Raw genomic sequence first — 26,104 nt, 5'->3', positions numbered from 1 at the left:
GATTTTGGACATCAGGAGGAAGATTGATCGGTGTGTGCGTGGGGGATGAATCTGGAGTTGGCATGGGTCCCCAGTCACAGTGGCATTTTGGGTAATGAGTTGGTGGATTTGGCGGCGGATGCGGGTATGAGGAGAGGAGCGGTTGATGTGAGGATACCTTTGAGTGTGGATGAGGTGAAGGCTGTGGTGGTGAAGCGGGTTATGGATGAGTGGCAGGAGAAGTGGGAGAGTGGAGTGAAGGGCAGGTGGATGTTTGGTGTTCGTAAGAAAGTGTCTGTGAAGGTGGATGCAGGGAAACTGGAATGGAGGAGGAGGTGATGCTGAAACGGTTGAGGATAGGGCATGTGGGGCTGAATGACAGTCTGTTTTGAGTGGGGAAGCATGAGTCGAGGGACTGTGCGGTGTGTGGGGTGCCTGAGACTGTGGGACATTTTCTGCTTGCGTGTGATAGGCATGTTGAGGAGAGAGAGTTGATGAGGGTTCGGTTGTCTGCGCTGGGAGTGGCTGAACTGAGTGGGAAGGTTTTGCTGGGAGGAGTCCGGGTGAGAGGCAGGGAGAGGAGCAGTGTGCTGCTAGATTTTGTGGAGCAGACTGGGCGGTGGGAGGAGTTATGAGAATGTGAGGGCTGTGTGTAAGATTGGTGGGGTAGGTGCACATCCTCCTTTTGGATGGGGAAGCGCCTGCGTGGGTCCGCCCACGGATTCGATAATTTGAAAGAAAAAAAAGAAAGTGGAAGAAAGATTGATGAGGATCGGATGGCATGATTCATGTAGTAAATTATTTCCAGAGCATCATCTATGGCCTGGATGGTGGCTGTTTCAGTGCTACATTTTGGTACAACCCCAGATTGGTAGTCTCACGGCAGAAGAGCAGACCATGTTGGTTAATCCAATTATGGAGTTGGTTTGCAACTGCTTTCCCACGGATTTTGCCAATGACAGGAGGCTAGAGATTGGTTGGTAGTTCAATAAATGTCTGGTTCCAAATTGGGTTTTTGAGGAGAGAGCAGATTAGTCCTGTTTTTAGGGTGCTTGGGAAGATGTCTTGCATGAGTGAGGCATTTACTATTTCAAGGTGGTGCAGCCCCTTTCTTCTTCTTTAGGATGGCAGCGGAGAAGGTGTCATTCTTACATAAGGTCTGTTTATGTGAGACATCTCAGCAAAATCTTCGGGGATGTGGGGAGTGAAGGTCCAAGTTTGTGCTATGTGCGTGGGGTTGAGAGCAGGGGGGTAACCGATTTTGTGGAATCAATTTGTGATCATAAATTATCTATCTTATTGATGAAAAAGTTCTTAATTGCTTTGCCTTTTTTGTAAACACAGGGATTACTGTGTCAGGAACTGGGCTTGAGCAGTGTTTGACTGCCATGTCGAGAGATGTACTCCTGTTGGCAGCTGCTGAGATAGCTGATAACTAATATGCAATTTTGGCTTTGATGATGAACCAGGACATACATAATAAGGTTGTGAGAGTGAGGTATCATTCCTCTGAGTTCTACACCAGTATTTTTCAAGTTACCGAATGGTGTACTTATTGTTGGCTACCTGTCCTGTGCACCAGGGCCAGAGGAATTAACCCTGATGTGACTTAGTTTGATGGGGACATGTGTGTCAACTAGTTCCGTTATGGTTTGATAAGTTTGGTAAGAGACCGTCAATGCTGTGGTTGGTGGTGTCGGTTAGAGTTGCAAGTTTATGTTTTAGTTCCAAGAGTCAGTGATTAACCAAGTGTATTGAGGACATGGTGGGCTTACCTTGTCCCTTATTGGATGTGAGGGTATGTGTAAGGAGGATGGGGATGGCAGCATGGTCTGTCCAGTCAAGCGGGATCGGGTTAAGACATGGTATCAGGGGCATTCTGCGTTCCCGGTGGTTTTAGTGCCGTGGGTCCTTGGCAGATGTAAGTCACAATTAAAGATGTTTGTTGAGTTTGCAATTGATGCTGAGGACAGAAATGTCATTTTGGAATGCCCCACACCTCTGAGGTGGGTGGTAACTCAGATGGAATTTGCCAGTCTGGTTATGTAATAGTAAAAGGTGGACATATAGATGCTCAAAAAAGTTCATGGCAGTTTGGCAGAGCATTGAACCAGTCCATTCTGATTTGTTGATAAATGCCACACCTTTGTCTATTTTGCCAGTCATCATGTTCGGAACTGTGCCACAGAGGGATGAGGATGTCAAAGGCATGGGTAGTAGGGTCAGAGGCCCAGGTCTTTGTGATAAAAATGGTGTTATGTTTGTGTGTGATGGTGAGGTCTGCAATGTCGGCAGCATATTGGATGGCCAAGTACGCATTAATGAGCACTGGTTTGTGACAGATGTTGTGTGGTGGAAATGGCAAATCATCAGCGGGGATTTGGGTGAGGATGAGAGGATGTGTGGTGCATTGGTGTGTCAAGCATTTTTTAGCCCATTTCCTGATGTTAAACAGGTAGGCATTCTCGCCCCTGGCGCTGTCCAGGCACTAACAGAAATAAACTTGTTTCCATCCTAAGCGCAGAGGACACTTGTTATGAGGATAGCTAAGGAGGGTGGCTATAAGGAGGAACAGCTGGCACCTGATTGGATGGTGTGCTGGAGAAGGCAGAGCTTATCACATGGCCAGAAACTCTCATTTGAGTGAAGAGTACTGCAAGGGAATGAGTAGTTCCCATTTGGTGGGAAGACCTAGAGGAGGAAGAGCTTGTCACTGTTTGGCACGAAATGCTGGAGGTGGTGAACTAGTCACATGACCACGGCCACTTCTCCGAGCAGAATGGAAAAGCACTGCAAGGGAGAAGAAAACAACAGTGCTTAACTAGCCAATGTTTGCAAGGAAACGCTGGAGGAGACAGAGCTAGTCACTGTTTGGTGGGAACAGCTGGAAGAGGTGGAGCTGATGACGACATGCTCTATACCTAGAGCAGAGGTCTTCAAACTGTGGGGCGCGCCCACCCAGGGGCGGGCGGCCGCATCCCAGGGGGGGGCGCCAGAGCCCAGCATGAAATGTGTAAAAAAAAAAAAAAAAAAATTTTTACATTGGAGGACATGGGAAGGGGCAGCTCACATGGTCAGACTGGACCATAAAACGGTTTTAGGCACCAATGGAAAAAATGGCCAGCAGTTGCAAATGGATATTGAGTCCTTTAGTCACAGACTGAATAGTACCCAAGGGGTTGTTTTTTGTTCAAATGTAAACAAATTGTGATCTTTAAAGAATATTTATTCAGCAACAATGGTCAAAACTACTAGCTGCATAGTGAAGTAACTCCTCAAACTGGCCCACATTGGCCAAAAAAGTGGCCCATTTTGACCGGCCTACACTAGCATTTTTGGTACGGTCATCGCCCTATTGCCCTATAGGCCAGTCCAAGCCTGCCAGCTCATCCATAATGGGTGAGGGGGCGTCCACCCACTGGCCTTCTCACCCATTATGGAGGAGCTGAGGAGCCAGCCCAGTGAAACACTGAGCACTCCCTCAGCTGCTTTTTCCAGCCGAGGGACGGTTCCAGGGCTGGCTGAACTGTCAAAGGGAAACACTGTTTGCCTTTGACAGTTCATTTCCCCAGCCGTACATGATCACTGAGCCATGCAATGCTGGGGGTGTTTTGCTTCGCCAGCCTTGCATAGCTCATTGGAAATGCTGGCTGGGGCACTGCATGTATGTATGTGCGAGGGGGTGCTCCTGCGCCTCCTCGCACATACGGGCAGAGCAACCTGGAGCGGGGTATTTTAGCAACCACACGCAGGCCCCTTCAGAAGGTACGTTTATGGCGATTTATTTTTTATTTAAATGTGTATGGATGTGTATATGCTTGTGTTATGAGATTTTGGTGGGAGCAGGATGGGCGACAGCACTGGGATAGTTGTGCGAGTAGAGTGGGGAGAGCCCAGGGTCTGTACTGGGAGTAGGGTGCGGTGACGGCACGCAAAAGTTCATAGCGATTTCTACATACTGCCCATCTGCCACTTTTGGGGGGGCCCGGCCTGCCCAAACTTTGCTCGTGGGGGGCCCAGGCCAAAAAAGTTTGAAGACCACTGACCTAGAGGAAGAGCTCTGCATTATGTGGCAGTTATTGCTTTCTGTGGGAGTCCAGATAGTGTTCAGCTAACCAAGTCGGGAGGGTGTGGCTATCCTGCTGGTAGGTACTAAGTGCAGATATTTTGTGCCATGGGCAAGTAGGACAAGCCATGGGAACAAGCAAAGTAACAAGCAAACAGGTTTGACTCTTGAACAAGCTCCACTCCGACTAGCAACCAGACGGCCTATCTGCATGCAACCTCTGTCCATATTTGTGAAGCCTTGTCACATTGTTGTGTTGCTGATCAATGAAGCATGCCATCTCCTCACAGAAGGCCGCTATTGCTGTTGACGGTGGTGTACCACACAGACAACATATCTTGATATTCTTTGGAGATACAGTCCCCTTTAGCTTAAAAGAGAATTGATGTTCCCTCGTGCCAAAGGTGAATGGTGGGCCAGAGCCTTGCTACAGAAGACTGGAAGGGGAGAAAGGGAGTTGCTTAGCTTGCAATTGCTGGGTCTTGAATGGATGGGTCTGAGGTACACATGGTTTAGGAGGCTTGGTGCATTCATGTGGTTGTGTTGCTGGCAAATGGAGCATACCTTCTCTCTGCACTGGGGGTCTGTTGCTATTGTTTGTTGTGGCTTATAGAGAAGCCCTGTTGGCCCTGTCTCTGTGACCACAAAAGCATTTAATTCAAGTGAAACCCTATGTTTCTCCCCATGCTTCGGGGGGCGGCCCTCAGCTTTATGATGGGGAAGGGATCCTGATGTGGAAGGTGACGAGCGAGGAAAGTGAGTATTTAAAAATTGATAACGCTGACACGTTTCAATGTGGAATTCCCTGTGTGATTATGCAAACAAATGACACTCACTTTAACCTACTCTAGTGCATATATATACAATGCTATCAACCTGTGAAAAATGTAAAAATCTTTAAATTAAAAAACTCTGGCTATGGAAATGAATTCACAGTTCCCTGCACATTGAATATGAATAATTAGTGTGTCCCACTCTTCTGAAGTCTACTGAAATGTATCACTGGTGGCACCTTAACATGTTCAAATTTGCAATCTCGAGTGTTCAGTATCAGACATTGAGGAAATCTGGGATTACAAGACAAAAGTCAAGGAAGCATTTCATAAATATGCAAAAATACATGCAATGATTCATTTGGCCCCACCCATCTTCCCAGAACCACTTACAAAAAGAACAACCTTCGCGAATCTGCACACGCGCATCTTACCAAGTGCTTCGGCCAAGTGCTGTTTGCCATATTCTCCAGCTTCCTGGAAGAGTTCCCAGTGAAGGGCTACCTCGGTATGTAGTAGCCAAAGACTAATATAGACATTTACACAACTTGGCAGTTATAGTTAGCTACTCAAAGGCATGTTTCCATTTACTTATATACCTTTTTTGGCTGTTATAGGAAATCTTCATTTGGCTCCACCCACCTTTCCAGAACCACCTACAAAAAGTACGACCCAAGCGCATTGTAGCAAGTGTTTCAGTCAACTGCTGTTTACAGGAATCTTCAGCTTCCTGAAAGCGTTCCCAGTGAAAGTTCTACCTCGGTATGTAGTAGCACAAAGACTTATATGGACACTTATACAACTTGACAGTTATAGTTAGCAACTCAAAGTCCTGTTTCCATTTACTAATATACCTTATTTTGGCTGTTATAGAAAATCTCACATTTGGCCCCAACCGCCTTCCCAGAACCACATAAAAAAGAAAGTCCTATGTGGTCAAGTTCTGTTTGCTGTTTGCTGGATCACTCCAGCTCCATTTCCAGCAACAGCACTCCCCCGATGACGCTGCACAGGCTTGTGCACATCCGCTGAATGAAAAGGGTCTTCATATTCCCAAGGTAAAACAGGCAATACCTGATTAGATATTATGAAGGGCGTAATGCCATCCTGATACCTTATATTTATGTCACAATTTATATGTGATGTGATGCGTAGGACAAAGTTATACCAGCGTTATTCCTGCGTGCCAAAAAACGAAATCGAAAAAGATGGGGTGTAACTGCTAATCTAACATCTCTTAACCCCCTTTCTATTTCTGCTTTAATAGGTTCACTGCTGTTTTTTTGACTGCTCTGGAGGCGCTGTCCCGCCCAGTCGTAGTATACCTCTGAACTGAACAACGCCTAGTTTGTCCACAAGACACACGAGATACGATCCAAACACTATAGGTGAGTCAAGCAAGCTTTAGGAATTATATCTGCTTGACGTGTGATGGTTATCTCGTTTATCCTTGTTTACACCCATTTATACTAATTGAACCGCCTAGAATCCCAACTCCATATGGCGCAGCCTAGAATCCCAACACTATATGGCGCATACTGATAATGAAGGCCCCTGCATGCAGGGTGAACTGGCAACTGTTTCAAATGAACAGAAACCATTGAGGCAAGTCGCAGAGTTTGCCCCTCCAAGATAATCTCCCATCCTCTCCCTCTGTCGAAAACCCAGATAAGTACTACCTATTTCCCTAAACTCCCCGGACCCAGCACACAAGAAGAACTCTCGGCAGTTAATGCCTTGACTGCAGACCTTAATGTCTCTCTTAGTTGCCTGGGTGCTAAGCTTGTCAGCACTTTAATCACGTTACCTGCCGCGTCTGTAGCCCAAAAATCTGTTATTGGCCCCAGTGTTCTTGATCCAGAATGTTCAGCATTTTCTCCCTCTAATGCTACTATGTCTGTTCACCTGTCCCCAGTTCTCAAGGTTCCCCAATCCCTTGACCCAAAAGAACTACTTAAATATCCACTGACTGCTCTCAATCCAGCAGTGACAATTGTCCTCATTCATAGCTCGGAGTCAATCAACTTTCTTTCTCCCCTGTTACCAGCTTCCCTCAATGACATGACTATGGACACCTTGGACACTGAGTTTTTCGGTTCCCCGGCGGCGCTTCCGGTGTGCTCTGTTGGTTCTCCTGGACAGTGCCCCCCAATTAAATCTGGAATATGTGCATTCTCCACACACACCCGTTTAGCAACAACATCTTGTTCCTCTGCCCTCACCCTTGCTGGTCTGTCAACCATCCCTCCCATTCATCAGTCTCTGTTGTCCCGGACTCAAAGCTTTATGCCCAAAGCTGTAGCCAGCCTGACCAGCAAATTCATCCCAGCTCATGGTGCAGACATCAAAAACACAAGTAATTGCAGCAAGTCATCGGATGAGATGTTTTTGGCATTTGAATGTCTTCTCAGAACGTTGACAGGAAAATGCAAGAGGATGGAGAATAAACTAGATATCCAGTCCATCCTCTTGCACAAAAGCATCAACAAAGGCAGGAAACCCATGACAGATCAAAGCTCAAATACTGAAGCATGAAAGTTAACTGCATCCAACCTATCCAATGGTACAGCTTCAATGCCTACTCCTGTGACGATGCCAACCCCCTCTCGTAATGTTTTTATGATTGGGAAACAGGGTCATCCCACAGTTGAACCTGCAACCATGAAATGAAAAAAGAAAGTAACGTCCCAGGCCTTTATGTATGCTAAGAGACCTAAAACAACACGCTTGCGTAATCCCTGTACACAGCGCGACTGGCAAGACCATTGTCTCGGAAATAATAGAGTGCCCTACAACAGCTGCGGTAACGCAGCTTGAGTTCCCCCACTCTGCTATTACAAAGGTGAACGTTTGAACACCTTCTGATAGCAAATCCCGTGCTGGTGATCCCTCTGTTGGCTTAGCCTCATCCACCCAGGATACGGTGGAAGCACTCTAATTTGGGCAAGTAAAACTGACTGATATGTGGGCCATGGTGTCCCTTAATCCCACAGTGACTCCCCCATCCACTTACGGCAACTCACTGTAACACACAGCCCTTGATTGACACTATGGGCAGGACGCTGCATAGCGCTTTACAACTCCAATCCATCTCAACAGAACACTACCTCCCAACCCTCAATCTTTTGGCTGTACTCAGCCTGTTTCACTCAGTAGCTCCACTTTGAGTAATTAAGACTGATGACATTTGTATAGTAGACCATGTAGAACATGTTACCACTAACATCTCGAACATTTGGCTCAGGTTTGACTCTCTGCTCAATTATGTTGTGAATTATCAAGATGACCTATTTAAATTAGGATATCTGTGCAAAATCACACAGATGTCAGCAACCTCAATAGCCTACCACCAAACTCACTCCACATAAACCATTCCCTAAATTTGAGTTCTCCACTATTACGATAGAGGATACTACCAAAATTATAAAGGGCTCAAACCTTCTTGATGCCAAGGTGACTTATGTCCGGGTACCCTAATTAAAGACTCTGCTGATAACCTTGCACCCTTCATCACGTCACTTATAAACAACTAATTTGCTTCCAACAAAGTACCGGAAAAAGTCAAGGAAGCCTGGGTGATGCAGCTATTGAAAAATCTGACTCTAGACCCAAATGTACCTACTAATTACCGGCCCATCACAACGGTACCATGCTTGCTAAAAATTCTGGGCAGGGTAGCTTATGTCCAGATTCAAAAATAGTTAGAGACACACCATCTGTTGACCCTCTGGCAATCAGGCTTCCGCCCGGGCCACAGCACAGACACGGCATTAGTAGACCTTAAAGCGCAAATGGACCTGATCAGGGACAGAGTCAATCTAGCCATTCTCCTCCTATTAGATCTTTAGGCAGCATTTGATCTTGTTAATCACAATATCCTATGCCGTCACCTAGCTAACGATGCCCACTTCTCCAATAATGCAATAGCATGGATATGTGGGCCATGGTGACCCTTAATCCCCCCACAGTGACTCACCCCATCCACTTACGGTGACTCACTGTAATACACAGCCCTTGATTGACACTATGGGCAGGACGCTGCATAGCGCTTTACAACTCCAATCCATCTCAACAGAACACTACCTCCCAACCCTCAATCTTTTAGCTGTACTCAGCCTGTTTCACTCAGTAGCTCCACTTTGAGTAATTAAGACTGATGACATTTGTATAGTAGACCATGTAGAACATATTACCACTAATATCTCGAAAATTTGGCTCAAGTTTGACTCTCTGCTCAATTATGTTTTGAATTATCAAGATGACCTATTTAAATTAGGATATCTGTGCAAAATCACACAGATGTCAGCAATCTCAACAGCCTACCACCAAACTCACTCCACCTAAACCATTCCCTAAATTTGAGTTCTCCACTATTACGATAGAGGATACTACCAAAATTATAAAGGGCTCAAACCTTCTTGATGCCAAGGTGACTTATGTCCGGGTACCCTAATTAAAGACTCCGCTGATAACCTGGCACCCTTCATCACGTCACTTATAAACAACTAATTTGCTTCCAACAAAGCCCGGACAAACTCAAGGAAGCCTGGGTGATGCAGCTATTGAAAAATCTGACTCTAGACCCAAATGTACCTACTAATTACCGGCCCATCACAACGGTACCATTCTTGCTAAAAATTCTGGGCAGGGTTGCTTATGTCCAGATTCAAAAATACTTAGAGACACACCATCTGTTGACCTTCCAGCAATCAGGCTTCCGACCGGGCCACAGCACAGAAACGGCATTAGTAGACCTTAAAGCGCAAATTGACCTGATCAGGGACAGAGGCAATCTAGCCATTCTCCTCCTATTAGATCTTTCGGCAGCATTTGATCTTGATAATCACAATATCCTATGCCGTCACCTAGCTAACAATGCCCACTTCTCCAATAATGCAATAGCATGGATCAGATAATTCTTGTCAAATGGTACAATGAGAGTCTTCTCAGCTGTTGCAGTGGCTAACCCTGCCCCAGTCACTTGTGGAGTGCCACAGGGCTCATGTGTATCGCCTACCATGTATAATACATTCATTAAACCTCTCTTTGATCAACTGGAAAATGTGGCGTTGCATACACAAACTATGCTGATGACACCCAAATATTATTCCCTATCACGGGGGACTACATCAACCACACAAATGCACTAAATACAATCTATCACACAATCCAAGCCTGGATGGCTCAAAATGAGCTATGTCTCAACTATGATAAGACTGAGATTCTTATCATGGGTAGCCAAGCTAAACTCAAATCTCTGTCTCCAATATACGAATCCTTCAACATTGACGGCAACCACATCACTACAGCAAAAGAGGTGAAGACCCTTGGAGTCTACCTTGACTCCTCACTTACTCTAACACGGCAAGTCAATGCCATCACCTCAGCATACTCCTACACAGCCAAACTCATCACGGCCTGTAGACCTTATCTCAAAGTAGAGAACCATATCACCCTCGTAAGGGCCCTAATCCTCGCCAGGATTGATGATTGTAATGCCATCTTTGCAGGTTCCGCAACTAAAAACATCATGAAACTCCAAATCGTGCAGAACAACGCCATAAGAGCAGCACTAAATATTCCCAAATAGGACCACATCTCTACCACTGGAAGAAACATTCACTGGTTACCAGTTGAGGACCGGATTAAATTCAATGTGCTTACGCTCACAGATAAATGCCTCTCTAACACTGCCCCGCGTCATCTCTCCAGCTTGATTACCAAAAACCAGTCTGCCAGACCCACTTGCACTGCTTATCTCAGCCATTTGGCCACGCCTAGATTCAAAAGACAATGAGCAGGCGGTTCAAGTTTCCCCGTTATGGCAGCTATTTACTGGAATGCCCTGCCACTGGCCATTAGGATGGATCCCGCCCTACTGTCATTCCTTAAAAAATTTAAAACATCGCTCTTTACTCAGGATACCGAGTCTTACACTATCCACCTGCATGTACCCTAACACGACCTGTATCCATCGATGTTAGATAACGCAAACCTTTTATATACACTCTGAAATGGGCACAATATGTAACAAAAGCCCCATTTTACACTAACTGTGTCTGACATTTCCTGCAACCATATACTTAAGTATGCGCTAGCTATGATCTGCATAACCTGTAACCATATTTCGTAAGCTTGTAATTCATGTAACAATTATCTTAAGCCTGCCAACCTGTAACCATTTTCCTACGCCTGTAATACATGCAACCACTTTCGTAACCTTATGTGCCCAGATGCCTGAGGTTTGGGTGCGCAATACAAATGTAATAATAAATAAACCAAACCGAGACCCAGAGCAGCCATAAGTCCAGATAATAACAATAAGTTGAATGGTGTGTCTAGTAAACAAAGAGATATTCTGAGTCACACTAAGATTGCCACGTCCCTTTAGGCTCCCAGCTCCATACTTTCCACAAATGAGGTAAGGTCTTTGCCTGGCTCCCATTGCCCAAGCACTCTACCTAGTGCAGTGACTAATGCCAGTTTTCCTTCCAGAAAATGCATTAGTACACCGCTCCCACAGGGATCTCCCAGTACGGGGTCTGGAGCAGATGCTGGATATTGGTAATGGCTGCCCTGCATATTTAAAGTACACTTTGCCACGATGTCTCAATGTCATTAAGATACTGTGCTCTTGGAATACGTGGGGATTTCCACATCTCTTTAGCGTGGACGACCTCTTATATTACATGAATTACATTTCAATAATAGCCCTACAAGAGACCTGGCTCGTAGAACTGGTAGAATTTGACGGTCAGGCTTATCTCCAGCAGCTGGCCACTAAAGGCCCAGTCGGCCGCCTGAAAGGTGGACTGCTAATCTCAGTGAAATCACCCTGGTCTTTAGTTGAGCTCGACAGATCTACCTCTATGGTCCAGGTGGCCAAACTTCAATATCACTGCCAGAGCATCATTCTCATTAAATTCTATGACCCTTCCAACAGAATTGCCACCACTACTAATGTATCAACAGTAAAACATATACTAAAAAGTTATCATCATGAGCTTCCCATATGGATAGGGGAGATTTTAACTTGTATATAGAATTAACTACACCTGACCTATTCGAAATGCATGCATCTACTCAAACTAGCTCAAGAGTCTCTGGAACACATCCTGCTAAAGCTTGGATTATGCTCCTTGAAGCCTATGGCTTCACCTGCCTTAATGGGTTTTGTCCAGGAGATGCACAGATGGCATACACTTGTGTATGTGGCAAAAATGCATCCACGCTTGCCTACATCTTTGCGAACCAGAAAGTGTTGCCCTTGGTTAAAGACATGGCTATTTTACCTAGAGATGAAAGCGATCACCTACTTTATGCTTACTCCACACTAACATAGACGGTCCTACAACCACCAGAACCTATGATTTAAATGGTGACATGTATGTAAACCCTAGTGGTAACCATGTTTGTTGGAATCTGTCAAACTTAACAAAAGCCAGAACTGCCTCCGAGAGTCTTTTGCCCCCTTTTATATCTTGCTGTGATCCCCTTTGACCTCAAATTAGCTAACTGATAGTCTCAGCCTTTTCTGCTTTAGTTACTCAGATTGCATTAATGAACACAGGACATATAAGAGTGCTGGTGAATGCAGGGATAGGACCATAACTAAGCGGTTGAACGATGATCCCACAATCGCGGCAGCTAAAAAGCAAGTGCGGGCAAAAATCTCAGCGGTACTATACTCTACTATGAGTCCATACACTCCCTATGAAATAAATCTATACGTTAAAGTGACCAAACTCAATTATCAAAAATGCTTAAGGGAGTACATACTGAAATGTGAAGTGATCAAATGGAAAGAAATCTCTCATTTGGCTACATTAAAACACAGTAACAAGTTATGGAATGTCTCGCGTGATAATATAAAGTGGGCAATACCCATTAATGGTGTTACTGAGCATGAGTGGACCATCTACATCCACTTTAGGTAATATTTCACCCAGTGAAGCCAATTTTCCATTACCTGATGCATTTCAGTAGACTTTGATATTCTTACAAAATGCATTTCTTAGAACTGATTTGCAATATAGTAACATGTACAAATACAATAACAATATATAGAAATGTGAAAATGACACCCACAAAAGAAGTGTATATATGACTGTCATCAACATAGTGAATCAAAATGTACCACCTTTTGAACACCGGGAATCAAGATCTTGCTTTAGAATCTGAAGGAAGAGTGTCAAAAAAAGTATTTTGATGTTGCAAGTATTTATGAATAAAAGTGAATAGATATTAACTGGTTGGATGCACAAATATAGTAACGAATTCAGCACACAGATGTACTACACTAAAATGCTTTGAAATTGTGGGAATATAAGAAATAATTGTTGCAGATTTAGGCACAACAGGAAAATCAGGAAGAACGGCTGCATTAACAGTTCAGAGGACTTGCCTAAATCAGTGCATTCCTTTCATAGGTTTCTTTTCAAGTAAAGTAGGACTGTGGGTGAGAACAATAATGTCTTTCTTAAGCAATAACTCAGTGACAGGTTTTACTGCATCTTCCACTTCTTTTGAAATGTAGCCCATTTTGTCACATCTATTAACGATTTTAGCAAGCATTCTTACAAACATTTACCATTTCGCAACTGAGGTGAGAAGTATACCACCAATCAAGCAGACTTGACTCTTAATTGGCAAGAATATAATAACATGCACATCTGTTTCTGAATAGTATATTTAGCTATGGTGGCGCCCTGTGAATTCTGGGGTGTAAATACTTACAAATATGCGGGATTCCAAACCAGCACATGGGTGATCAGGGGGTTTTCTCCCGGGAACACTTTTGGAACAATGGGTTAAATGGTGCATTATGCAGCACACTTTCTGTAAATAACTGAAGTGGCAGCAGGGTGCAGTACAAGACCACATAACATAACATACAAATCCAGACAGTATGCAGTTGGCTTTGTAGGGTAACTCATGAAAAAAATCCAATAGATGCAAATCATGGGAGCATTTCCCAACACATTTTCATGATTCCTTTCACTACAATATATGCCAGTATGCCCACATAAGAACATACTCATGTTTGGTTTGTGCATAATGCCAGAAAGGATACTATATGAAAACATGTTCAAACTGGCCCTGCCACTGTATGCCAGTATCCCCATGTGAGAACATACTCATGTTGGCTTTTCCATTACAAATGCCATGACACAATACGAACACATGTCCAAACTAGCTTCACCAATGTAGGCCAGTCTTGCCATGTACTAACACTTAACATGCTTGCGTTAACATAGATGCTCATTAAAGAATGGCATGCCACAGTAAGAAATGGCTAGAATGGATGAACCAAAATACCAGTCTAGTTACCAAATAACACGTACCATGCTTTATCATGGAGGCCCAGTACCAAATAAAAGCACTAATCTAGCTTGCTTTATGTTAATGTTAATGTTAAAGGTCATTTGTACCGCGCACTATCACCACCGAAGTGGTCCCCTGGCGCTCTGGCGGCTCTGAAACGGGGAGGAGAGGGGGTGGGTTAGTAGGAATAAGCTGGAAAAGTGCAAGAGAGCAGTGATGTTCTGTTGGATTCTCAGTACAAAATGTCATGCCACAGTAAGACATGACTAGACTGATTGCACTAACATGTCAGTCTAGCCATGCTAGGACAGCATGATACACTTCTGCACCAACTGGATGCCACTGAACCAGAGTGTCTGCTTTTTCGATTAACAATGCAGTTGCCACCACTGCACATAGATAAGATGGAAAACCTACAGTCACAGAATCTAATGCAGGACTGTAGTAAGAAATAGGGTAGTCCTTGTCACCATGCTTTTTGTCAAACTGGTACAGCAAAGCATTAATGTTCATCACAATATAGAGTGAAAGATGTCTGATAATTCTTTACATCTAAGGCCGGAGCAATTGACCGTTCTTCCTTGGTTTTAATAAATGCCTGGTCGGCTTTGGGGAACCCTAGAAGGAGTTCCAGAGTTGAATCAATCGTGAGGTTCTGCAAGGGTTTTATAATTAAAGCATAGCACAACATCCACTTGTGTCAATATCCAGTCATTACAAGAAAGCAACTTATTTACTTTCAGGCGTGTTGTGTGGGTACTTGCAAAGGTCTTATTAATTTGATTTTATAACATATTATATATATAAATATTTATATTTTATATTGATTTTATGGTCTCTTATCATCAGCGATATCATGAACAAGGTAATGAACACTCGTCTGACAAAACTGAGGTTTTTCTTTAGAGGCTTTGTACCCATTCTAGGTTGGAGCTCTCAGTAAATCAAGCCAATATCAGGTAATCAACATACTGAATCAAAATGTACCGCCTTTTGAACATCAAGAATGTGGGAATATAAGAAAGAATCGCTGTAGATTTAGGCACAACAGGAAAAGCAGGACGAACTGCTGCATTAACAGTTCAGAGGTCTTGCCTAAATCAGTGCATTCCTTTCATAGGTTTCTTTTGAAGTAAAACAGGACTGTGGGTAAGAACAATAAAGTATTTCTTAAGCTATGACTTAGTGACAGATTTGAGGGTAGGAACAATAAAGTATTTCTTAAGCAATGACTTAGTGACAGATTTGATTGCCTCTTCCACCTCTTTTGAAATGTAGCCCATTTTACGCAATAGATCAAATCCTAATAACTTCACTGGCATAAAAGGACTCAATAGAAATGTATGATGCTCAAAGATAGGAACCAAAGTGACAGTCATAGGTCATGAAACCGGACGAGGTATCAGTTGATCTTCGATGCCCACTGAATTAACCCCTCGTCTGAACAGGAAACATGCAATATTTCAACCGATCTCAAAGTTGAGCATGACGATCCACTATCTACCATAGAAGAAAAGTTCCTTCCACTAGCAGCACATTTTATATAAGTAGCAGAAGTATCAAGCAGAAACAGTGCTGTGACAATACTAGTAGGCCCCTAACTGTCCTATTGTACATTAAGGGGCCGAGAATCTCAGCGCAAACTGGTGCAAGCGTGAAAAAGCAAGCGCGTGCGATTCAAGGAAGGGCCTGCCCGAGTTTCCCCCTGGATGTGCGCCAAATCCGTGCGTGGCGCACACGAGCGCACACGTCATTGCAACATCCCGAATGCCGTGCGCAACGCGCACAGGGAAAGCGCACGATGTTGACGCACACACCAAAAAGGGGGCGGGACACGGGGCGTAACACGAGGAATGGGGAACAACGTGTGAAAAAGAAGGCGTAACTGGGGAAGTACTGCAGGGAAAACTACAGAACGCCCACACGCACGCGAATGACACGTATTCATGCAATCGAATACGGGAAACACGTGCATGCTAAAATACGTGCACAGGCATCAACACGTCCGCCACACGAAGGCAGACATAAGCGTCCCCGCGCACAGTAAAAAAGTGCGCGCAAACAACAAACACGTATATACAGCTACGATGAATGCCCCATTTGTCACAGCACTGATCGTGGGACACTGCAGGAGGATGAGAATAGCCAGGGCCCGCATTTTTTCCCCCCAGACTAGCCTTTTTGGGATTCCTGACGACCAGGTCTATGGCAGGTATAGGTTTCCACCTCGTATCATCCTAGACCTGGTCAGGGAGTGGAAAGATGACCTTACATCCCCCACCCTGTGCTCCCAAGCATTGAGCCCCTTGGAGAAGGTGCTCAATGTCCTGCATTTTTTGGCCACTGGGTCATTTCAGCGGACTACTGCCATAATAGGGGGGGTCTCACAGGCCACGCAGTCACGATGCCTACACCAGGTGTTGGCAATCATGACTGCGCACCCCTCAGTCCGGAGGCACATATAGATGCCCAGAACACCCGCAGAAAGGCAGGCCGTGGTCCAGGACTTGGGACATGTCAGGTACACTGCTCGGGTGTGATTCTGTTTTCTCCCAGAGTTGGCTATCCGTGTGGAAGTGTTTGTGAAGGCATAGGGGGGTAAAGTTCCCATGTATCTTACCTGGCAGGATGGGGTAAATATGTTACAGAGGGAGGGATACCACGTCTCGCCATCCAATGTCCCACTTTCACTCCCACTCCCCAAAGACCCCTCACCCAGATGATCCTCCCACACTGGTCCATCCCCAGGGTCTGGACCCAAAGGCAATGGCTGTGCCCTGGCCACCTGAGAGAGAGATCCCCGGGGACTAGTGGGTGAGAAACCTTCTGGTTTCTCACAGAGCACAATCATGCCAGTCTACCAACCCTTGCGCTAGGGGTCTCTTCTTGTTTTGGCCATATCTAACCTCCACAGGTAAGCCTTGCATGGACAGAATCCAGGAAGTAATTCTGGAATTACGAACATTCCCCACCTGGATTCTGTCACTTTGGAGACATTTTCAGGGTTGGTGAGGAGTCTTCTACAATGATGTGCTCCCCCTGTATAAATGGGTGGTAATTTTTTGGCGCCCGCACCATTGCCAGGAGTGCATTCTTGCAATCATTGAATTTTTCCTCCACAGAGGACAAAGTTGTGCTTGCATACGATATGACTTTGTTGAACTTGTCATGCTTTTGGTACAATATCGCCAAGTATCTGAGAACCCTGTCTCCAAAACAAACTCCTTGTTCTTTATAGCGAAAACCAAACAAGGAGCCTTGGAAATGCTTCTTTTCAGTTGTTTAACTGCCTCAGATTGTTCCAGACCCCACTCCCACTTGACTCTGGCCTTTAAGAAAAAATGGACCAAAGATCGAGTGACCTCTGTGTAGTATTCAATGAACTTCTGACTTTAATTAGTGAGTCCAAAAAGGCTTCTTAATTCTCACAGAGTGGTAGTGTCTTTTAATTTCAAAAAGGATTACGTCTTATTCACCTGGGGATTAAGACCCTCAGGGGTGATCTTGTGCCCTAAGAAGTTCACACAGGTCTTACACCACTGTGCCTTCTGAAAGGAAAGTTTTGCCCCAGCTTTCTGCAACTGGGTTAGAGCATAGAGGATTTCTGCTATATGTTCCTCCACTTTTAAGCTTGTGATAAAACCATCATCATGCACATAGGGCAGGTTTCCCTTTTCACTCTGAAGTAGGAGAATGGGATAACACCCTCCACCCAATCTCATCCAGACCATGGCCTAGGGGAACACGACCCAGACTCCCCCCACAAGAGGAGTTAATTTACCTACCAGATGACAAAATACCCTGGTTCAGAAACCTAAACATAAGAGGAGTGTCCACCAGCGCAAGAGGCTCATGCCGACGCCTGCAACATGGACCAGCTCGACTAGAACAACAGCCATAAGTATCCACATCATTAGAGATGCCATGATGACATAGCCAACAGACAAGAACACACATGGCACCATGCACACTGGTCACTCACACACCAACCTACACGAAGAACATATTCAGTGCTATGTCGTAGGGGACTGATACACCCACTGACGTGCATCATTGTTATTTTTACATAGGCCTTGTACAGCTCCGCAGAAACGCAAAACGCAGGAAGAGCTTGTGTACATGCTTGCTGACGCTTTTCCCCGCCACCCATCCCTATGACGACACCACCATGTATATCTAGTGCTGCCTGTGACACTCTGTCGCCCTGCGACCTCCATACTATGGATTATGTACCGCCACCCATGAACTAGGCCCTAGTAGGCCGCAAGCAAGAGTCCCAGACAGGAGCCTCACCATGAAAACCCTCTCAGCGACAAGAGTACAAGTGCTGACCGTGCAGAACGAGCCTCCAACGAGAGCTCACAGGCAAGGCCACAATGTTGCAACTCGCATGCCGCGAGCCCAGCGGCAAGGTTACACCTGTAAGTACCAAGCCCTCAGAGACGAAATACAAAAACGAATGCTCATAATTCTGCTCCAGCTACGGTCTCTCCACACGTGACCAGGCCGAACTGACAAGGTGCCAAGCTCACGAGACAGACAGTCACTAGGGTCCCACGTTTGGGGCACAGGTTGCAACAACGAAGCGGCAAGATGGACACCTACAGCGATGGGAAAGACCCGCTCACAAGCCCATGAGCAGACCTGTCCGTTGTCCGCACAAACACATAGTTGCACATTGTTTCTAATGACAGGTACACCGCGAGCTGGGAACGACGATGGTCCCAGGATTGGGGGCTCACGGGAGAACCAATCAGAATACAGGGAGGCTTATTACTGATGCCAGTACTCTTACCACCAACGGTCCACCTGTAACAATTCTAAAGTAACAACTGTTAGGGGCAGCCCAAGTGTACCACCTGACCCGTCCTTATCCACTAACATTTCTTCCCATAGGGGTGTTAAGTGACTTCAATTCAACATTCCCACTAAGTCAGTGCCTTGTCTGGGATTGCTCAAGGGAAGCCCTTATTTATATATTTTTATGGCAAGTTATAATCTGGATGATGAACCCTTGTATAACGCCCCTCTCTTAGAATCCCCCTGACCCAACTGAGCCAAGAAATAGATTTGTTTTGCAAATTAAAAAGGTTTATTTGAAAAATTAAACAATAGATATATATCACACTTTTATAATAAATTAATATTTGATATCACACTAAGACATATGACAGTGATCAACAATGGATGATGTTATACTAGCACACAGGTTTAATTACTTAGGAGTAGTATAGAGGATAGGGTAGCTGAGAATGCTTTATGGTTTCAAGGAGATGCAAAGATGAATAAAAGGCAGTACAGAAATAAACTTGATATGATTTCAGCAAAAGATAATATGATTACTTTTTCTCTGACAATTCACTCCCCCTCTATGCAATGTAAGGAGATGGAAGTAACACACACAGTCTTCAGGAATGCAATCACAGTACAATCCGAATTCAGTTCCCCCCTAGCAAGCTGAGAGCACCAGGGATGATTTTAAACACAGGCGAAATACTTTAATGTGGTTTGCAATGAAGTAAAAATATACTAAAACTGCTTTTAATTCCCTATAGGAGGTTCAAGGTGAGTGAGAGATACTTTAAATCAGTTCAGGATCACTTTAGTAGTGCTCGATGAATGATTGTCAGGTTGCAACGAATTTCAGCAAAGGAAAGCAAGAAGCTGCTATTTTGACAAGTGAAGAAATTTGAGCCAAATCGCAAATCGCGGCTTTTTTTCCGAGTGCGTCGAGCGCAATTACGGAAAAAGTATAATGAAGCTTAGAATCTCAGCTTTAAAACAAAAGTAAAATCTCGCTTCTATCACTAACGGTTAAAGAGATACGGACGATTTTATGAAGGTAGTTTTCAGAAATGAAATAATGATTCAAAATGGCAAATTACACTTTTACAGGTTTAAAATCGGAGAAGGGACACACGATTTCTATGATGCAGTTCTGGAGACAGGTTCAAATGTTTTGAATCAGATTATTTTAAGCTAAGAGATGGGTTCTGCACAGTTCTAGCTGAGTACTCACACTATAAATTTGAAAGGAATTGCCTTGTCACGGATCTGCTCAACAAGTTTAGCTGCGGTTTTCTCGGCTCGGGGGGTCAATCAGGCACTAGTTCTGTTCACAGCGGTCTGGTCTGGGTCTCTGGTTCTGTTCTGGATTCTGGAGTTCTCCGTCAGCGTGCTGCGCAGGAATTCAGTTGAAGGTTGGAAAATGAATGTCCCTGTCTGGCTTCCAGTGGCTCCTTTTATGTCTTTTGGGAAGTGGGTGTGAAGGCTATCTTTCTATGCCCAACCCACTCACGATTTGATAGGTCAAGGATTTCTCTTTGACCTGATTTGAGAAGGGAGCAGTGAGTCATCAGGTGTTATCTTTATGGCATACAGAAAGAACACTCCCCTTTGCTTTTACCTTAGAAAATCATTTTCATAACTAAACACATTTCCCAGATACACAAGTGGTTGATATTACATATACACATCATATATCACATAAGGTAGTTTCTGTTCCAACTCTGATGTTTCTAAGAGCTTGGATTAAGAAATGACAACATTTTGCGCTTTTTGGTTGGTTTACCAATATTGGATTTTTACCAAAAATGACACAGATGTACACTGCCTTTCTACACATATTCTAGTAAATTTTCATTTTTCTAGCATGAACCCCGTGTCTGCAATCTCCATAATTCATGGGGTTTTGCCTCAGAACGTGCTCCAGAGCTCTAACACCTCTTAAAATGTGCACAGAAAAATCACAAGAATAATGATATTAATTATATAATTTTGACAAGTCCGTACTATGAATTATCCATCTTTTTTTTAAAATTATGCTCTGGCCCAGAGGGGTGTGGTTTCCCAAAGCACATGGTGGAATTTCTGGTTTGTCCACTTCCTCCAACTCAAGTTGCTCACAGAGGCACTGCCCCTCCCAGTTTCTTTCAAGAGGAAGCCATTTACGACCCCCCCCTAGTTTAACATTTGCCTGAGCCAAGGGAGGTTCATTGTTCAGTTTCCTGCAGTCCCCAGCTGCTCCTCCCCTAATCCAATCAGAGAGGTGTTATCTCCCTTTGGTGGGGGCCGCAGAATGCAGCCAGGCTTGGGAAGAGTGGCTGAACAAGTTTCAACTCCTGTCGGGGGTAGTTGCCAGGCAGAATTCAATCTCTTTAAGCCAGGCTTCAACTAAATGTCACTTTTGCTACCAGTGTTTCTTCATTCAAAACAAACTTACAATTTTTACACATGCAGCTAGAATGCTGATTCTAAGTTCAAAACTATGACATTTAACAGTTGCAAACTATGCGACACTCAACAGTAGGTCACTCATTTATTTTAAACATTTCAATTTTAGTGGCTTTAAGTCCAATTTCACTTCAGCTGCTGACATCCACAGCTCAGCCAGTTTCATTATGAACATTATTTTGGGCTCTTTCTCTTTCCAGATTTTGTATGGACATAAGTCTACCTTCTGCCAAATGTCTGCTGGTGTTCATTGAGATTTTTGAATATCTTGCAATGTTTAAAATAGACATTTTTAGCTTGCATTTCAGAGAAACAAAGGTGATTTCAAAGCGCTTTCTGAGCTAACCAGCACTGCTGTTTTTCCTTTTGCACACATTTCACCCATGGCACTCCTGGCCCATCATGCTCGCACTGGTGGGTGGCAGGTCAGGGGAACATTTTGGTGTGCGCCAAAACTGCGTGGTTTTCCTGGATTCTGGCACAATGTGGGCTTTTCTGCCATCTTGGATTTCCTAAGCCCACAGCACCAAATGTTTCAGCATAATGGTCCAAACGTGGGTCAATACCCCTGACAGGGGACATATACTAACACCACCATTCGGGGACACAATCCAGAGTGGCGATAGGTTTTGTGACAACTTTTCCCATGTGATGCGAATAGCGCGTCATACTGCTGTAAAAAGGGCCTGCGAGCCCCACTAACGACGAGAGTCTCATCGGATGCATACGAGCCGAGACCCATCCCTGCCGTTATTATAATAAACAGCAGTACTCACCTTGCTTCTTGTGTGTGTCTCATACTCCTTTAGGGGACACGGTAGGAGTTGGGGCCTCCCCAGCCCAGAGGTCCGCGGACGGCTCTGCCGGCCCTGGGAGAACCACCCCGACATGTTGGAGGCACTGCTGAGATCGTTTGATGTCCGTTGGCCTGGTAGCACAAGTCCAAGGCCCCTTGTAGCGAGGCGACCCAGCAGCGCGGCCCCCCTCTGCCGTTGCCCCCTTTTGAGGACTACAGGACCATCGCGGAACTGCAAGAAGACCGGACAGCGCAATCCGGATATTGGCCCTCGGGAGCCGATTGAGAAGTATCCCGCCCACGGTTGGCGAGTGTCCAGATGTGGTCCAGACGAGGGGAGGTGGCGAGCCACTTTGGAGGGGTGCACGCAGTCGAGCGGCCCCGCCTCAAGAGGACTTGGTGAGTATGGCACACCCAACAAGCAATGTACTGTTGTGCGGGTGGGGGGAGGAATTGTAGTAAGGGTGGTGGGAGGTGTTTTACAGTGTGTTACAAAAGATTTGATTAATAAGTGTTGACAGACGAGTGAGCGGTAGCAGGACAGGCACGAGGGCCGTCTTCTACCGCGTCACAGAGCAAGGTGGGTGGATCCAAAAGGTACCACGTGTGGTTGTTCGACGGCACTGATTTGTCCAGGTCGCGGGCACCTGTAAAGGGGGTGTGTGGCTTTCCTATGAATTGACGTTTTTGATCAATGAATAGACGAGGATCCCTACCGATTGAGTGTTGAAGCTCGTTAGGTCGATGACGTTTTCCGGCAGGAGGTAGTTAGTTTTGGTCCCAAGTGCCGAAGACAATTGGCTGGTTAAGTTCCTCTGGAGAAGGGGCGTATCACACGCGAGGCGACGCAGCGTGCGCAGTCCGATTGTAATGAGTTAATTGCTTATTGCATTCTCCACTATTGGTATTGTGAGAAGACAGCTGTGGGGTTAAAGAAGATAAGAGGGGTTTAAGCATATTGCGTGTGTTCCGATCTCATGAAAAATTCTCTCACCGGTATTAGTCTGCAGAAGGTGGTGATGTCACCCGTAGGGCTTGTATAGGACACCACGACCATCTCGGGTTGATCTAATAATGGCCGGGCATAGGAAAAGGGAAGGGTGGGATAGAAAAGGTGAGAGGGCCTTGCACGGAGAACGCCGGTCACGCTCAACAAGGGGGTTGGAAAAGGGGAGGGCGAGGTTTGAAGAAGGAAAGGTGGGGCGGCTGTAAAAGCACGCCACACAGCGCACGCAGCCGCAGGGGGCTCTGTGCGCCACAGCCGTAGGGGGCCATACTGGTAACATAAAGGGGGACAAACAATAAAGGAAGAGAATTGTATGTTTTGCGATTGTTTTACCTTTCAGCGGACGGTCGGAAGACCCAGTTTTACGGGACCAGGTAACAAAGGTTGATATTGTGGAAACAAAGCTGTAACATGGCCACATATTACGGGTCGGGGTCTGGGGTGAGGCGAAACGCTCTAACTACACCCCTCCAACACATTTGTACGTCACTATAACCATACAAGGAGAATATTATAAAGTACAGTATAGACTGGCCACAAGGAACAGACAACAAAATACTGACACCATGGCTACCTAACGGTAGTTTTGACTCATATACACAAAACTTGCTATTGACATATATACACAACACATACAAGGGAAAGAAATTAGCTCACCATATAGAAGTGTTCAACTTATGGAAGATGTTCCAAGGAGCTAGGCCAGGGGCAATGGGAATGTTCACTATGGAAGGGGCAATAGAGGAGAAAAAGAGTGAGGAAATGAAGGGAGCGAAGGAAGAAAAAGACAACGAAGACAGCATGGGCCCGGTGAGCGGTAATGTACTATGCGCAGACGAGAGGAAGTAGGAGAAGGAAGGATCGGGTAAGGTATCAGAAGAGAAGGTGAAGAAGGAAGGGACAGACGATATGCCTCTGGCAAAGGTAGTGAAGAAGGAAGAAGAGGGTTGTACCCAGTAACGGAATTAAAAGAAGCTGATAGACAACAACTGACGGCTGCCGAGGGGTACTCCAACCCCGCATACAGCCCTCCACCATATGCCCCTACAGATAGCTACCAGAGGGGTGAGGAGGTGACCAGTATGACGAACTTAAATTACACCCAGGCAGGAACGAAGAGGGGGAAGGAAGGTGGGGAACACATCGTAACCATAGGACCAGATGAATGGGTAGCAGCACAGGTGCTCCTGAAACTCCGAGGGACACTTACAGGGGAAGAAGAGGACATAGTGAGAAGGACGGCAAAGGATGAAATGGGTGACACACAGACAGGGACTGAGGTGAGTAAGACAAGAGAAGGTCAACTGTCACAGGCAGAGGAAAAAATGCTGGAGGAGAGGTTGGCTGAATTAAGAGACGCACAAAGTGCACTGATTAGACAGTTCGAGCAAGAAACACGAGGAAGGAAGAAGGAGAGAAAGGAGAATAGGGACAAGCAGGAGAGGATGAAGGAACGAATGGAAGAAAGGAAGAAGGAAGCAGAGAGGATGAAGGCAATAGCAGAAAGGGTGTCACGAGCAGAGCAACGAGACATGAAAAGGAGGGAAGAAGAGAAAGAAAGGGAAATGGAACTGTGGAAAAAGAAACTACTATCTGAAAGCGCCAGGAAAGAAGGTAAAGTAAAAGAGAGCATATTAAAAAGGGAACGAGCAAAATGGGAAAGGAGAGAAGAAGAAGAGAGGATATTAGCGAAGGTAAGTGCGGGGGTATTGGCAGAACTAAAAAGGAAAAGAGGAAATAGGTGGTGAAATAATAGGGAAAAAGGATCAGGAGAATGGAGACAGATGGGTGGAGCATGGTGTAAGAACATACACATGTCAGGATTTGCAGGTGGCCACAACGTCAACACAAGGGGCAGCTGTTAAAGGAGAAGAGAACAAGGAACCAGACTTAATAGATCTAAAAACGGTGAGAGTGGGTGGAAAACGAATAAACTGGGGATTATCTTTTCCTGATGGATTTTGTAGCGAGGAGGAAGAATGTTTAGGGAAAAGCGGAGGAGATGGCAATGGGGAAAGTTTAGAGAAACTGTACATTACACGCACCAACCACGAGTCACCATGGTCGTGCGAAAGAAGGGAGGAAGATACGAAAGGTAAGGAGAAGGTAAAGGAGGTAGCAAGTAGAGCATCACAAGTAGTACCACCGACAGCAGTACAAACGCCACGCACTCTAACAACACGACCGCTAGCACCACGCCCACTGACACACACAGCTGCACACACCCCATTAGTCGACAGACTTAGAGACCTCCCAGGACGCAGGCAGGAAGAACGGGCAAGCACGCCCATGGTAAGAGAAGAGGGTAACAGGAGAGGATGGAAGGATGGAGGGGATGAAAAAACAGACCACTGTACTATTGAAATGATTGAAGAATTACCTGACACAGAGGAGGAGGAGGAATATACCAACATTACCCCACGGGCATGGGTGGAAATGAGGGGGTACAATCTAATGCCACTCCTGGAAAGGGGAGGGGCCAGACCACAATATGTCCCCTGGAAGCATGCCGATAAAGAGAATATTAAATACAGACTGCAATCGCTAAGTGGAGGAGCAAGTGGATATATGAGATGGAAAAACACACGGTGGGAAAAAAACTAGCAGTGGGGGACGTGAAGAGGCTCTTAATAGCTATACTGGGGGATGCTGCAGATGACATCTAGAAAAGGGCGGGCTTCCCAGGGGTCAGAGTGACAGACACGTCACATGATGGATCGCCATTTGCAAATTGCAAGCTTGCGCTGTGGCAGGCTTTGGGGGTTCAGTACCCAGACACGTCAGACATAGGAGCAATAACGTCACGCAAGATGCGTGAGAATGAGGATCCTGTTGATTACATCCAGGAGATTCAGGAGAAGTGGCGCTTGGAAACGTGGGAACCGTGGGATAAAACACTAGCAATTTTCTACCATATGCTAATACAA

This window comes from Ambystoma mexicanum, chromosome 5q (assembly GCF_040938575.1).
Source record: "Ambystoma mexicanum isolate Mex_15411 chromosome 5q, UKY_AmexF1_1, whole genome shotgun sequence".
Classification (NCBI taxonomy): domain Eukaryota; kingdom Metazoa; phylum Chordata; class Amphibia; order Caudata; family Ambystomatidae; genus Ambystoma; species Ambystoma mexicanum.
The sequence above is the reverse complement of the archived record's forward strand: the minus strand, read 5'-3'. Positions refer to the sequence as shown.